The 13,743-nt window shown below is 41.2% G+C and overlaps 1 protein-coding gene and 1 long non-coding RNA gene across 10 annotated transcripts in view; both read left to right on the top strand.

The window, feature by feature from the left end:
- Positions 1–13,743, top strand: part of UNC5D (unc-5 netrin receptor D) — a 552,225-nt gene that overhangs the window by 16,158 nt on the left and 522,324 nt on the right. The window lies entirely within an intron of this gene.
- LOC122473802 lies at positions 5,183–6,608 on the top strand. The gene is made up of 2 exons (XR_006294716.1): positions 5,183–5,270; positions 6,535–6,608. It is a non-coding gene; the product is annotated as an uncharacterized LOC122473802 (long non-coding RNA).

Here is a 13,743-nt window from a genome sequence, read left to right as displayed (position 1 = left end):
AATCAGGGCTTATAACGGTGAGCCCAATGTGGGGCTTGAACCCATGAACCTTGAGATCATGACCTGAGCTCAAGTCAGACAGTCAACTGACTCAGCCTCCCAGGTGCCCCTGTATGAACATTTCATACCTACATGGACATTTTTTAGTGTGGCATAAAATGTTCTTCAGAACACTTCGAGCAAACCTTTGTAGGGTTTTTTGTTTGTTTGTTTTTAATTCCTACTGTTTCTTCGTGTACCTTCTACTTAAGTAGACTCCTTTCTGTGCCTCAAAACTACCCCACAACTTCCTTTGTCTTGTGCATTTTGTGCTTAAACTTCTCCAATGCTGCCTTGAGTATTGTTTTAGGTATATTTATTTCTCTCTTGCTCCCTGTTATGTGGAAACTTCTGAAAACAGGCATGGTGTTGTAATCATCTTTCATACCTTTGGACGGAATATGTTCTTTCACTGAATAGATATTTGATAAACCATTGAATGAAACTGGGGTTTGTAGATGAAGGGCTGTAGGATATTATCCAGTTAATCTCCTTGTATTAGCCTCCCCATGATGACTAAGATTTGTGGACCACACAAATCTTAGACGGTCAGGTGGTCCCTGACCCTCTTTTTTTCTTGAGCTTATTCCAGAACACCTTTCATTATCCATTCCACAGGCAGAGAACTAACCTATTAGACATTGTCCAGAAGTATGAACTAATGTGAAGATACTGCGATCAAGGTAAAGAGATGTATGTGGCAGGTTCGAGATTCTTAGAATGGTTGAGTCCATTGCCAACAATGACATTCACTTCACATCCAGACACTGGGTATTTCCCTAGCATGCTGTGTGGACTTACATCTCTGTGCCATTGTTCCTGCCCCTTGTTGAACAAATCTGCCTTTACGGACCACTATCCTCGAATCTTCCCCCCTCCTAGAGATTAAATTCTTCTTGTTGAATGCTGTATTTCCATACCTTGACATCACTTCTGGTGCTGCACCAATCATACCATGTTCTAGTTCTTTTTTTATAAGTGTTTCTTGCTCCTGATTTTTCCCACCCAAGGTCAGAGATAATTTTTTGTTTCAGTGTACCTTCTCAACACCTGGCACAGGGCCATGTTTGGTATAAGTTGGGTTTTAAGGTGTTTTAACAGCAAAACCACTATTTAGGTATATAATGTGTTTTGGTGAAATCATTGTGCTACCCCATCTAATAAAATAAAAAACCTGTGGGAATGATAACACACTTCCACAATATTCGCTGTTATCTTGGTAGCCTAAATTAGCCAAAGAACATGGAACAAGTGTTTAGTGGTCCCATGTTAGGGAAGTTTTGCTAGGTTAAAAGCATGCTGGTTTTCTGATTGAATGAGTCTGGATAGTTGGGAATTTGTTTTATCAGAAGAGAACTTAAGGATCCTGGGTATTTGAGTTGAGGGTTCAAAAACGGGAAATGATAGGAAAAGGACTGGAGATAAGAGGGTACCAGCTATACATAATAACCCTTTGGCCCAAGGCCCTGTGATGGTTACAGTTCTGGAGGAAGCATCCCGACTTGCTCTTTGATGCAAGTCATTGAGGTGAACTCTCAGTTGCCCCTTCACTCAACTGTTTACTGCTGGGAGCTTCCAGACGGGAGAACATCGGGAAGCCCAGTCAGTGAGCCAGCAGGCCTGGCAGTGGGAGTTTTAGGAGCTGGCATTCTTGTTTCCATCCCGAAAGTCATGAATAGGCTAAATGGTTAAGTTCATGCGACTAAGTGCAGGGAAGTTTAATTGTATTTCCTCTAAGTAGTTCTTTTAGATGAAAGTACTTTTTTTCCCTTCATTTGGAAAATGATATGTGTTTATTCTAAGAAATTTGAAAAGACAGGAAGGTATGAGAGAATAGAAAATAGAGAATAGAAAATCCCAGGAGATACCCAACCACTCAGAGGAGTTCTCGAGGTAGAAGCCATATTCCTCATGGTGCCTCTGTTAGCCTGTACATCCCCATTGGTTCCTCTTTGTCTCTACCATTTTGAGAGAGGAACAACAAATTATCTGGGTATGAACCAAAAACTTGAGTTCTTCTATCTTTTCAGAGTGTTACCTTCTTGGTAGCAGATTCTGAGTATATCCCCGTGACATCTCTTCAGTGCTTTGGACAAGTGTGAAAATAGCACATATTTGTTATTTTTCAACAACTGCACGGGGCTAGTGGTCGCACCCGTTGTGGCTGTAGTGCCCCATGACCGCTGGCTGTGAGCTCTTCAGAGAACTTCTGTAGTAGCTCTTTGAGTTCATTGAGCTGACTAGATAAAAGACACCCAGTCTTTTTTTTTTTTTTTTTTTAATCTCTCAGTAGGAGGATGGTGTGTGATTTGGTTACCATTTTGAAATTCAGAATGCTAGTTTTGGTTCTTTTTTTTTTTTTTTTTTTTGAATACTCCCAAGACAACTTTGAAGGAAGGCGCTTCTTTCTTTAATTTATTTTTATTTTTATTTTTGAGAGACAGAGTGAGTGGGAGAGGGGCAGAGAGAGGGGGAGACAGAGAATCCCAAGCAGGCTCTTCACTGTCAGTACAGAGCCCAACGCGGGGCTTGAACCCAGGAATGTGGCAAGATTATGACCTGAGCCGAAACCAAGAGTTGTGACGCTTAACCGACTGAGCCACCCAGGTGCCCCTGAAGAGGGGATTTTCTATACCTGGTATGTTACCATGTACGGATTTCATCTCAGCATCAGAATGAATCAGACCTTGGCTAGAATGAGCTATTCTAACTATTGTAGGCTTAGATAAGTAGGGATACACTTACTTAGAATATTTACTTTTCATATGTGGGTGCAGGCCGTCTCAGCTGTGGTGAAGTCTGTCTCTAGTTAGCCAAGAGCAATCATCATTACATACACTCCTATTCTGTATTTTTTTTTCTTTTCTTGGATGGAAGCAAACAATTACAGGGAATTTTCATAGGCAAAATTAATTAAGATTAGAGCAGTTAGTCTTTGCCAAGTCTCCTTCCCACCTTCTTCTTAAACTGATTTATTAATGAAATGCATCTGAAGTAATTAAGATGCAGAAAATAAAAATCTGAAGACCATATTTGTTGGCAATCTGTGACTTAACATGTTCTCAATTCATCTGTTCCTTCACCACCACCAGCACCTCTCTCAGCTAAAGTCCTCACCTCCAGAATGAAAGCTTCTACAATTCCTAATCTACAAAAGTGTTTACCCCATGTGTGCATCTCTGTAATGGCATCAGTTTCATGCTGGAAGTCATCTGTGTAGTGAGTTGAATGCCTGTTTATGTTTCTTTATAAAACACCTTGATGACAGGCGTGTTGTTTCCTGAATCATTGCATACTTGTTGGGCACATTTTAGTATTTCAAGGAATTAACGAGTAGATGAATGGATGGATAGTTATCAGCTACAATGAATATTTGTGTGCTGAGCTATGGCTTGCTAATTGTATGTGACCATGTGAAAGTCTGCTATGTGCCATTCGTCATGGTAGATGCTTGACATACATATGCTTTACTTCCTACACTAACTGTATAAGATAGGCATTATTATCTGTCTTATACATAAGGAAATTAAAACTTGGATATTCTGTCCCAAGGCCATAGCTGTAGTAGTGGAAGGGGAGGATTTGAAGCACAGGTCAGTTTACCTCCATTTCATATATTCTTTTCTGTGTCATACCAAGGTGCCTTCCAACTTTATAATGGAGATTCACATGAGTGTCCAGGATTCTTTGGGTAGGATACTCCCTTTAGACCCAGCTATAGTAAGTGCCCCAGAGTGGCTTTCCCGGCCACCTCTTAGTTACCAGGTTTGCTTGAGGTTCCCTAAGCCAACGTGGGAACCAAAGGAGAATCTATCCTTTGGTTCTGTCCTTGGCTGTTGTCTCTGGTATCAGCAGTTGATCGATTACAATGTTTCCTAATGTGTAAATGCCCTTGAACACCAGCTCTGTTTTCCCCTGTGGTAAAACAGTGGAGGAAGCAAGCTCAGAAATGATGAAGTCTGGCTCTCTGGGGCTCTGGTGAGCCGGTGAGTCCCCCTCACTGGTCTTGTGCTGGCTGGTGACCAGGCCCTAACTTGTATGGTCTTTGCTGTTTCGGGACTAACTTATGCTTCCTGTACATCAGGGAAAAATTGCAACAGTAAGCCTTCTGCCATGGAGTCGGTGTTATGTATGACTGACCTTGCTTTGGGCAAAGATTATGCATGAGTTGATGTAGGAACTGATAATAGTTGGTAATATTAATTATAGGCCAAATAATCACCTCAGGTAAAAATAAGTTACCTGCATTTCTAACTGGGCTTTTATTGCCTGAGACTCACCAAGAGAATTAGTCCCATTAATGGGTATTTAGGTAGGAGAATTAACAGAATTTAACACATCCATGCATGGGGCTAGCCAGATTATAGGGCCTTTTTTTAACTTAGCCTCAAAAGGAAGAAATAGAGATTGCAGAGAAGGAAATAAAATTGGAAGATGTATGATCCGAAACAAGTTACTTTAACATCTTGTAAGTGATCTGAATTTTTTTCTTCCAAAAAACATTTGAGTATATTGATTATGTATATTTTTTGAAAGGCAGTGGAGAATAGTTCCTATAACCTCAGACTATTTGAGTTAGAATTCAGTTTTTCGCACTAATTATGTGGCCATAGGAAAATTGCTTAACATCTCTGTGTTTGTCTCCTTACCTGTAAAATGGGGGTAAGTAATAGTACCTACTGCAAGGAGATATTTTGAGGATTAATCAATACATGCAAACTACTTAAAATAATTCTGATATGAAGTTATATTTCATTCTACTGTGTTTGAGTCACTGTGTTAGAAACTAGGTTCTAGAAATACAAGCTGCAACCACCATCAGGGATCTTACAGTCTACTGAGGGACATGCCAGAATAAACCTTACAAGGCATTGTGGGAAATGCAGGGAAGGAGATATCACAGGGTGCTCTGGCCCCACAGAGAGCAACCTCCTCTCCCCTCCCTCAGCCGTCCAAATCTTGGAAGTGGGAGTTTACCCAGAGGAAATGATCCCCAAACTTAGTGATAAATTTTGGATAGGAATGTTTGGGGGATAGGACAGTCAACGCTGCACAAATAAGAGCAAAACTCCTTACCCTAAGAAATACTTTTTCCCCTTGCTGGCTAGGCCTGAGATTTGCCTTAACAAAAGACAAAACCTTTATTTCACAGAGAAAGGAAAAACACAAATGTCCTTGGGAGAGGTAACTGTTGGTTTGTTCTGAGGTGTTAAGTTCTGAAGTCCAGCTCTGTAAGTATTTTTTTAATATTAAATTTTTTTTATGTTTATTTTTGAGAGAGAGAGACAGATGGTGAGTGGGGGAGGGGCAGAGAGAGAGGGAGACACAGAATCGGAAGCCGGCTCCAGGTTCTGAGCTGTCAGCACAGAGCCTGACGTGGGGCTTGAACTCATGAACGAGATCATGGACACTTAACTGACTGAACCACCTGGGTGCCCCCTTTTCTTAAAAAATATTTTTAAGTTTACTTATTTTGAGAGAGAGGTAGAGAGAGCAAGTGAGCGCAGGAGTACGTGCATGGGAGGGGCCGAGAGGGAGAGAGAATCCCAAGCAAGCTCTACACTGTCATTGTGGAGTCCAGTGTGGTGCTTGAACTCATGAACTGTAACATCATGACTTGGCCTGAAATCAAGTCAGATGCTTAACTGACTGAGCCACCTGGGCTCCCCAGTAATTTCTTTCTTTCTTTTTTTAAATTTATTTTAGAGAGAGAGAGAGGAAGAGAGAGCAGGGGAGGGGCAGGGAGAGAGGGAGAGAGATTATCCCAAGCAGGCTTTGCAATGTTAGCATGGAACCCGACGCAGGGGTCCATCCCGTGAACCGTGAGATCATGACCTGAGCCGAAAGCAAGAGTCGGGTGCTGAACTGACTGAGCCACTCAGGTGCCCCTAGAGTCATGACTAATAGTGGGATGGGGAAGGTGGAGAGAAGAAGCCATGTATTAAGGAAAGACTGGACTTCAGAAAGACAACCCGCACACCAGGGACGAACCTTCCGAGTAAGGAGAGCAGGTGGTTGATGGCAGCTGGCTGGGGGTAAGGGTGAGAGGGTGTAGGGACTGGGCACAGGTTTTACCCACATTGAAGATCATCCAGGGTGGGAGTTAATACTGGCCAGGTGTTCATCATCGCGATAGTAGTTAGGGAAGCGTTGCTTCCTTTAGAAACGGACACCACAAAGGCGTGAGCCGAGGCAATGGCTGGTGCTTTGTTTTCCAGCCCTGGACTCCTGAGTGCTGTTTCTATATAACTCCAGGCTCCATAGCTACTTCTCATCACATCGGTGGTTCGTTTTTGCCTTTTCCAAGTGAACACTTTAGGCAGACTGATTTACTTTTTTCCTCGTCTCTGAAATCGAGAAGTGCTCTTTAGCACTTTTACCCTTTGAAAATATAAAATCACTCAAGGGCTTTCATATTTTCAAAGGGCAGAAGCAACTTTAGCGCAAGAGAAGGGTGCAAAAAGCTGACTGATCTTTTTTTTTTTTTTTTTTAAGTGCTATAATGAAAACATGTATAAGACATATCCTCCGGGCCCGGGTGTGTGGATGCTGGTGAAAAGGTAGAGGAGGTAAGGAAGAGGGAGGAGAGAGGAATGCATATTGGAAGAGTTAACGACCACTTTCTCTGTGGCTGGGGTTTTCTTTTCTTTTTCCCTTTTAAACTTATTGGAGAAGAAACAGCCCTTATCCCTGTTCGTGCCAAACCCTTGCTAAGGTAAAATAAATGGTTGTCCCTCAAGATTTTAATTAAAAAAAAAAAAAAAAAAACAAATGAAAAAAACACCGCTTCTCTCCTCGGCATCGATTTGCCAAACGCCTGACCCCTGAGAATGAAATCCTAACCATCAGGAATTTGGCAGTGGTATTCCTGAGTGCCCTTTGCCTTCGGAGTGACAGGTGTAGTTATGTCTCCTCGAAAATGCAGACAGAACAGTTCACCTGTCAGGTGAGAAACAAATAACTAAGCTACCAGCCAGGCCCATTATCTTCGCCCTGCACCACACCTGTGCTCGGGAGACACCTCTGGTGCGTCCATCATTTGAAAGGGCCATATTTTACCCAATGAGGTGCTTCCTACGTGCAGCTATAGAAATGATCTAGTAACTTGGCTTCGTTGGCAGTGCTGAATGTTGGCATTCGTGCTTGATGGGCTGTTTGCCTTCTCCCCAAAGCACGTACAACAAAGTATTATTTGCAGGCAGGATTTTACTTATTTATGTTTATTATTAAATATAAACGCAAACAGTGGCATATGAAGTTTGTGGCCCTTGAGATTCTTACATGCTATTTGCTAGGAATGGTGTCTTCCTTGGCGTACCCAGGGGTCCACAGCATCAGTCAGTGTCATAGGCTCTGGGTCTGGAGTTCTCTCTAGTCCAGCAAGAGAGTGGGACCCAGGATTAAAATGTGAGAGAGGGCAATGTCTGGTAGGAGACAGGAGCCCCTGAGTAACAGTCCTTGCTCTGTTTTTATTAGTATCAGAAGGCTTATAAGGGTGATGGGTGTGCAAAAAGAGACAGTGAAACCGTTAACATCAAACTCATGGGGCATGGGAAAAGGGGGTTTTGTAGACATGCGGTGTTAGGGGTTTGGGTCAAGACAAAACACAATTCTGGTGCTTGGGGGGAAGATTGTTTACAGCAAGTGGGGTGCCACCTCTGTTTACCTGAACTGGTCTAGGGGACAGGAAAGAGCATGCTTCCTGAGGGTCAACAAAGCACCTTTATTTTGCTAATTAGCTCCACTCTAGGCAACTTCTCCCTGCTGTGGTCTAAAGTCCTGTTTTCCTGTTTACCTAATTTGGTCCTTCCTTCCTGTGAAAGCAGCTTTCTGCTATTGTACTAAGTTGGGGGGCATTTCTGCCCTGAATACCTAACCTTGTTTACCTCCTCTTGGATGTTTTCATCTTGAGATTTCCTAATCCTATACCTTTGTCCTATACTGGGGGCCTTTGCCCTGTTTACCTAATCTGTTTTACCTAATCTTGTTTACCCAAACTTGGCTGTGTTCATCCTATGGCTTTCTAATTCTTTATGCCTTGTTAACCCACTGCTGCAAGCTCAGGGAGTTCCTAAGCTTATTCCCTACAAGTCAGCAGGCTAAGGGACTGCCCCAGATCCTCATTCTAAGAATACACCCAGGACATCCCTGGCTGTTTCCAGAATGAGTTGGGTTGGGGTTTGCTAACATCTAAAGCTGATGAGGAACATACTTTGCTATTTCAGTGACTCACTAGTATCATAATGTCTCTCTCTCTCTCTCTCTCTCTCTCTCTCTCTCTCAGTGTAGTCAGGGGACAGGGAGAATGTTCTGAGTAGTAGAATTATACTCTTCCTTGAGTTTACTACAGAGAAGCAATTAATTGTGAAACCCTGTAAGAGTTTATGATCCTGCTTCAGATGGACTTGCCCATCAAAGGGCCGCTTAAAATTCATGCAGAGTAGCAACTGTGAAGGAATACCTAAGACTCATAAATAAAGCAAACCTATCTTAATTTATTGCCAGTACCTTCTATACCCATTGAGCTATTCAGAACCCTGCACAATTGATGTTTCTTTCCTCCAGTTATTTCAGTAAAAAATGAACTCTATTTTATGCCACACAAGCATACTAATAAACCAGTGTTTTGCTGCTTATAAAGGCAAACTGTCACCTGTTAAAATATGTAACTGTCATGGAAAGATAAAAAAGGATCATTTAATAATGATGAACAATGTGCATGTGGCATAAATAGAATCCAAAAGGTAAACAGCAGTTTATTATGCTATAGCCAGTCAGAGCTATTCCTCAGTGGAGGGCTCTCTCTGCTCATCTCTGTACCCTTCCTTTTAAGGGAAATAGAACCTGGCTTAACAGTGACTCGTGTGTGCGCCCCCGTGTGTGTGTGTGTGTGTGTGTGTGTGTGTGTGTGTGTGTGTTTAGCGTAGGCTCATTACTGGTGCAAAATATGGATTGTTGCTCTTATTACAGGGGGAAAATGTTTTTCAGACATATTTTCTTAACTCTGATGGGAACAATCCTAAGTGCTCTGTGTTATTGTTTTCTAGTGCTATATAATAGGGAATGTTAAGAAATTTGATTTTGCTGGTAGGTATGGGAAGGAGAATGTTTTTAATTAAGCTCTTCAGCTACTTCCCCGCCCCGCCCCCCCAGTGTTGGAAGCCAAATATATCTCTATAAGAATATGTCTGATGCTACTAAATAAAACCAGTGCTAGCAAAAATGGGCTCATTATAGCTACCTGGGTTTCTTGATCTCTTTTTATTGACCTGTGCAAATAATATCTCCAAGGTACAATGTTGAAAACGCTCCAGATTTCCTTCGTGATGTAAGGGGATCATTGTTGGCAGTGGCACCATGTTAAACTGATGCACCTGCACAGTAAATTTTAACAGTCCTGGTTGGGGGAAGGAGGGTCTGGGTTGGTGCAACTATGAAGAGGTTATAATGGAACTTTTTAAATTAAAAAATACTTAAGTTGTAATATATTGAACTCCAGGGAAATAAAACCAGAAGAGTTACCAGGATAAGAGCTCTTTCTCTTCTGGAGTCCATTTCTAGCCCCCTATTTCCAGTTAGCATGTATTTACATCGACTGATGTCTTAGAAACGACAATTAAGGCTGGGTGAATAAATATTGAATGTTTTAAAGATTGTGTAAATATTTGCCCAGTAGACAGCCCTGGCTTCTTAAATATTTGGCCTTTTATATTAGGTCCAATTTGAAATGATTTAAAAGCTTACTTAACTATTGAACATAGGGATACCAGCATAAAAAGGAAAAAAAAAAGTGCCCTTTCAAGCATAGTTAAATTTAAAGCATTGTCTTGGGTAGGAAATAGAATTTTACCCAAATCAGAGGAGCCAAGATTGTATTGAAAGAATTAAGAAGGGCTTCATTGGAAAGCCACAGTTACTTTCTGGGATTGGGAATCACCGTGGCTTGCTTCCCAGCTCCACACTACGGGGCTCCCCTCACAGTATAAGGTTTCTTGATCTGGAAATTTCATTTCTCAGCAAAATGCTTAAAATAACTGTGTTGTTTGCCAAAGTGATTTATAGACCTAGGAAAAACAATCGCTTCATAAATTCAAGGTAGAACCTCGTAATACTAGGTGCGAGAGCAAGATTGGGCTACCTTCCTGCATCCCATAGTCCAGTTAATCTTTCTACCAGAAATCTCTTTCTCAAATTTTTAAAAGTATTTTTGAGTTTATTTTGTGTGAGAGAGAGAGAGACAGCTTGAGTAGGGGAGGGACAGAGAGAGAGGGAGAGAGAGAACCCCAAGCAGGCTCCGCACTGTCAGCGCAGAGCCTGATGTGGGGCTTGAACCCATGAACTGTGACATCATGACCTGAACTGAAATCAAGAGTTGGACACTTAACTGACTGAGTCACCTGGGTGCCCCAGAAATCTGTTTCTAAAAGCCTCATTTTTATTATTCTCCCCAAGTTGACTGCAGTTCTCTGTTGCCTTTAAGCTGAAGTACACATTCCTTGATAATGTAATTTGGCCTAGTGTCCTCTTCCAGTTTCATCCGGCAGCACGATCCACTGTGTTCTTTACACTTCAGTCACAAAAACATGCCATGAACTTTTCACAGCTCTGCAGTTATGCATATTCCAGGACACAGATTTGCCAGCCCTTTCTATCAGGGTGCTGAACTCCGACTTTGTCTTCTAAGCCCATTTCAAAGGTGGGACCCACTGGAGATTCTTTTAGTGATTCCATTGAGCAGAATAAATCTCTCCTCTCTGAAGCCAGTATTTAAATAGGCATTTGCTGTATTAAGTTGCAATTAATAGAGTGCCTATTTCTGTAAATTTGTATGCAACTTTAAGAGATTGTTTTTTTTTAGGTTTATTTGTATAGCACATCATAGATAGTTAATAAATTATTATTTTTCTTTTTAACTGATTTCATTTAACCTAGTGGTGTCAAAACTCCAAATCTATGGCTTTGTATCTATACACTGTGACTTTAGGCTTTAAAAGAGCATTTGAATATTAAGCCTCTCTAATAGTAGAGTAGATGTAAGAATGCAAACCAAAGAAGTGAACTGACCTTAGGTGTGAGAAGTATGTGACTGATGTTTTTAGTTCTTCCCATCCTCCTGGACGATCCATATTTAACCACTGACTTGCCTTATGACTGTCAACAAATTTCCTAGCCTGTAAATTATCATTTGAAAATTGAGAGTAAACAATATTATTCTTTCCTACTGGAAACAACTCCAGTGGTATAAAATTGCCACAAATTTATCTGAAAATAATGTGACTTTTTTTGTGCTATAATTAATACCAGTATTCAATTTAATACACTTCCCAGAAGAAAACCAAACCATTTTGTATTGTTTGAGATAAAGCTTACCTGGGTCATCTTTTATTTGGTTCAGGGAAAAACGTAATCAAACTAGGTCATGTGATTTATAAGGTGTAGTGACATTTTGAGGAGTGAAACATGGGCCCATTTATATCCAGCCACAGAATATACAGACTAAATTTACAGCACAAGCTGTAGCTTATCAATTCATTGATCTATTTGCTTGGGCACTGCAGATGTTTTAAGTGTAAATGAATAGACTAAAATTCCTGCACAGACCTTCAAAGTGGGGTTTGCAATATGGATCTCTTGGGGGTGCAGAGCAAAATATTTTTCTGTGAAATGTTTCAAGTATACAAAAAGACACAGAAAATACTAGTGATTATCCATGGTGCCTGCACCCAGCATCATCAAATATCTAAATTTGTATCTAGAAAATAATAAAAGACATAAAGCCTTTAAAATATGTAAAATGGAAATTGACACATGTGCATGTTCAGGCTACAGGCAGAACCATCCCATGGTGCATGAGAGGCTGGGAAAAGTAGGGTTGACACAACGCAAAGGGCTTGCAGGGGGCTGTTGAGTGATGTTCTGGTTTTAACTGGTCTATGTAAGATGGGTCCTAGCTGTTCTGCAAACAAATTGTACATTGAAAATAGCCCTCAGGGCACCTGGGTGGCTCAGTTGATTAAGCATCAGACTTCGGCTCAGGTCATGATCTCACTGCTCGTGAGTTCGAGCCCCACGTTGGGCTCTGTGCCGACAGCTAGGAGCCTGGAGCCTGCTCCAGATTCTGTGTCTCCCTCTTTCTGCCCCTCCCCTGCTTGCATGCTCTCTGCCTCTCTCTCTCTCAAATATCAAATAAAACATAAAAGAAAAAAAAAGCCTTCATGAGGCAAGCACAGATGAAACCAGAAGACAACGGCAGAGATGCACTTCTTCAGGTCTCCCTGCATGCTCCCCGTTTTCTATATTGTGAGGAAAAACAGTAACAATCAAATCCTGTTTGACAGATCCTTTTAAAGTGCCCTGATTTGACTGCAGTTAATTATAAATTCTACCTTTTAGTTTGTACTAAAACTCTTACCCAATCATAGTGTGAGGCTATTACCGTGATCATATTACCATATTACCAATGTAAGTATGGAACTATTATAACGAGCAAGGCAGTTTATGTTACTATTTAAAAAAAATTCTTTATCTTTTAGAGCAGGGGTTGGCAAGCTTTTCCTGAATAAGAGCCAGATAGTAAAATTTGGCTTCACCATACTTAGGCTGGGGCCGTAGATTCTTTCCCAACTACTCAACTCTGTCGGCAAAAGCATCCATAGACCATGACTGAATGGTTGAGTGCGGCTGTGTTCCAATAAAAGTTTATTTATAATAGCAGGCAGCTGGCTGGATTTGACCTGCAACCTGTAGTTTGCTGACCCCTGTGTTAGAGATGCATATAGAAATGCTTATGGAAATGATATGATGTCTGGGATTAGCATCAGAATACCCTGGAAGTGTGGAGAGATCTCGATTAGGAAAGATAGGCCTTGTGATGATAATTGTTGAAGCTGAGTGATGGATTATGAAGGTTAATTACATATTTTTGACAGTATGTGTCCCAACTTTTCATAAGAAAACAAGCCTTCAGCACTATAAAACAGACCTCCAATTTTTTCCCCCTCAGAACGTTTAAAATCAGCATTCAGTCCAGTACTTCATAAAACTTCACTATTTTTGATGATGAATGCTTAGAAGCTTATTTGAGGCTTCTGTAAGCCAAAGGTATTTGGCTGTATACCACTGGAAGAAAAGTTTATTTCCCTTTCTCTGGTAAAAATGGCCACATAATATGCTCCAAACATTATGCCATTCAATTGAAATGCATTCCTTTGCTGGCAAATACTGTTGGAAAGCAGATAGTAAAAAATACTGAAGCTTTCAAGGAACAAGTGTTTGAAGAAACTGTACCTCATGGGAAGTTTGTCTCATAGTTAGGTAAAAGTACAGAAGTTTCAACATCTCAGAACTTATGTTGTTTTTTTTTTTTTAACATTTGCTTATTTTTGAGAGCATGAGTAGGGGAGGGGCAGAGAGATGGGGACAGAAGATCCCAAGCAGGCTCTGCATTGACAGCACAGAGCCCAATGTAGAGCTCAGACTTATGAACCAGGGGATCATGACCCAAGCTGAAGTCAGGCACTTAACCGACTGAGCCTCCCAGGCATCCCTAGATTATGTTCTGATAGTGAAATCTATAAAGATCTGTTCCAGTGACAACTGTATAATAAACCATCCCCAATTTAGTGGCATAATACAACCACCATTTTATTATGCTCTTGGATTCTGTGGGTCAGGAATTGAGCAAGGTGCAGTGGGGGTGGCTTG

This window comes from Prionailurus bengalensis, chromosome B1 (assembly GCF_016509475.1).
Source record: "Prionailurus bengalensis isolate Pbe53 chromosome B1, Fcat_Pben_1.1_paternal_pri, whole genome shotgun sequence".
In the NCBI taxonomy this organism is placed as follows: Eukaryota; Metazoa; Chordata; class Mammalia; order Carnivora; family Felidae; genus Prionailurus; species Prionailurus bengalensis.
Note: the sequence above shows the minus strand (reverse complement) of the source record. Positions and strands in the feature narration are given on the sequence as shown.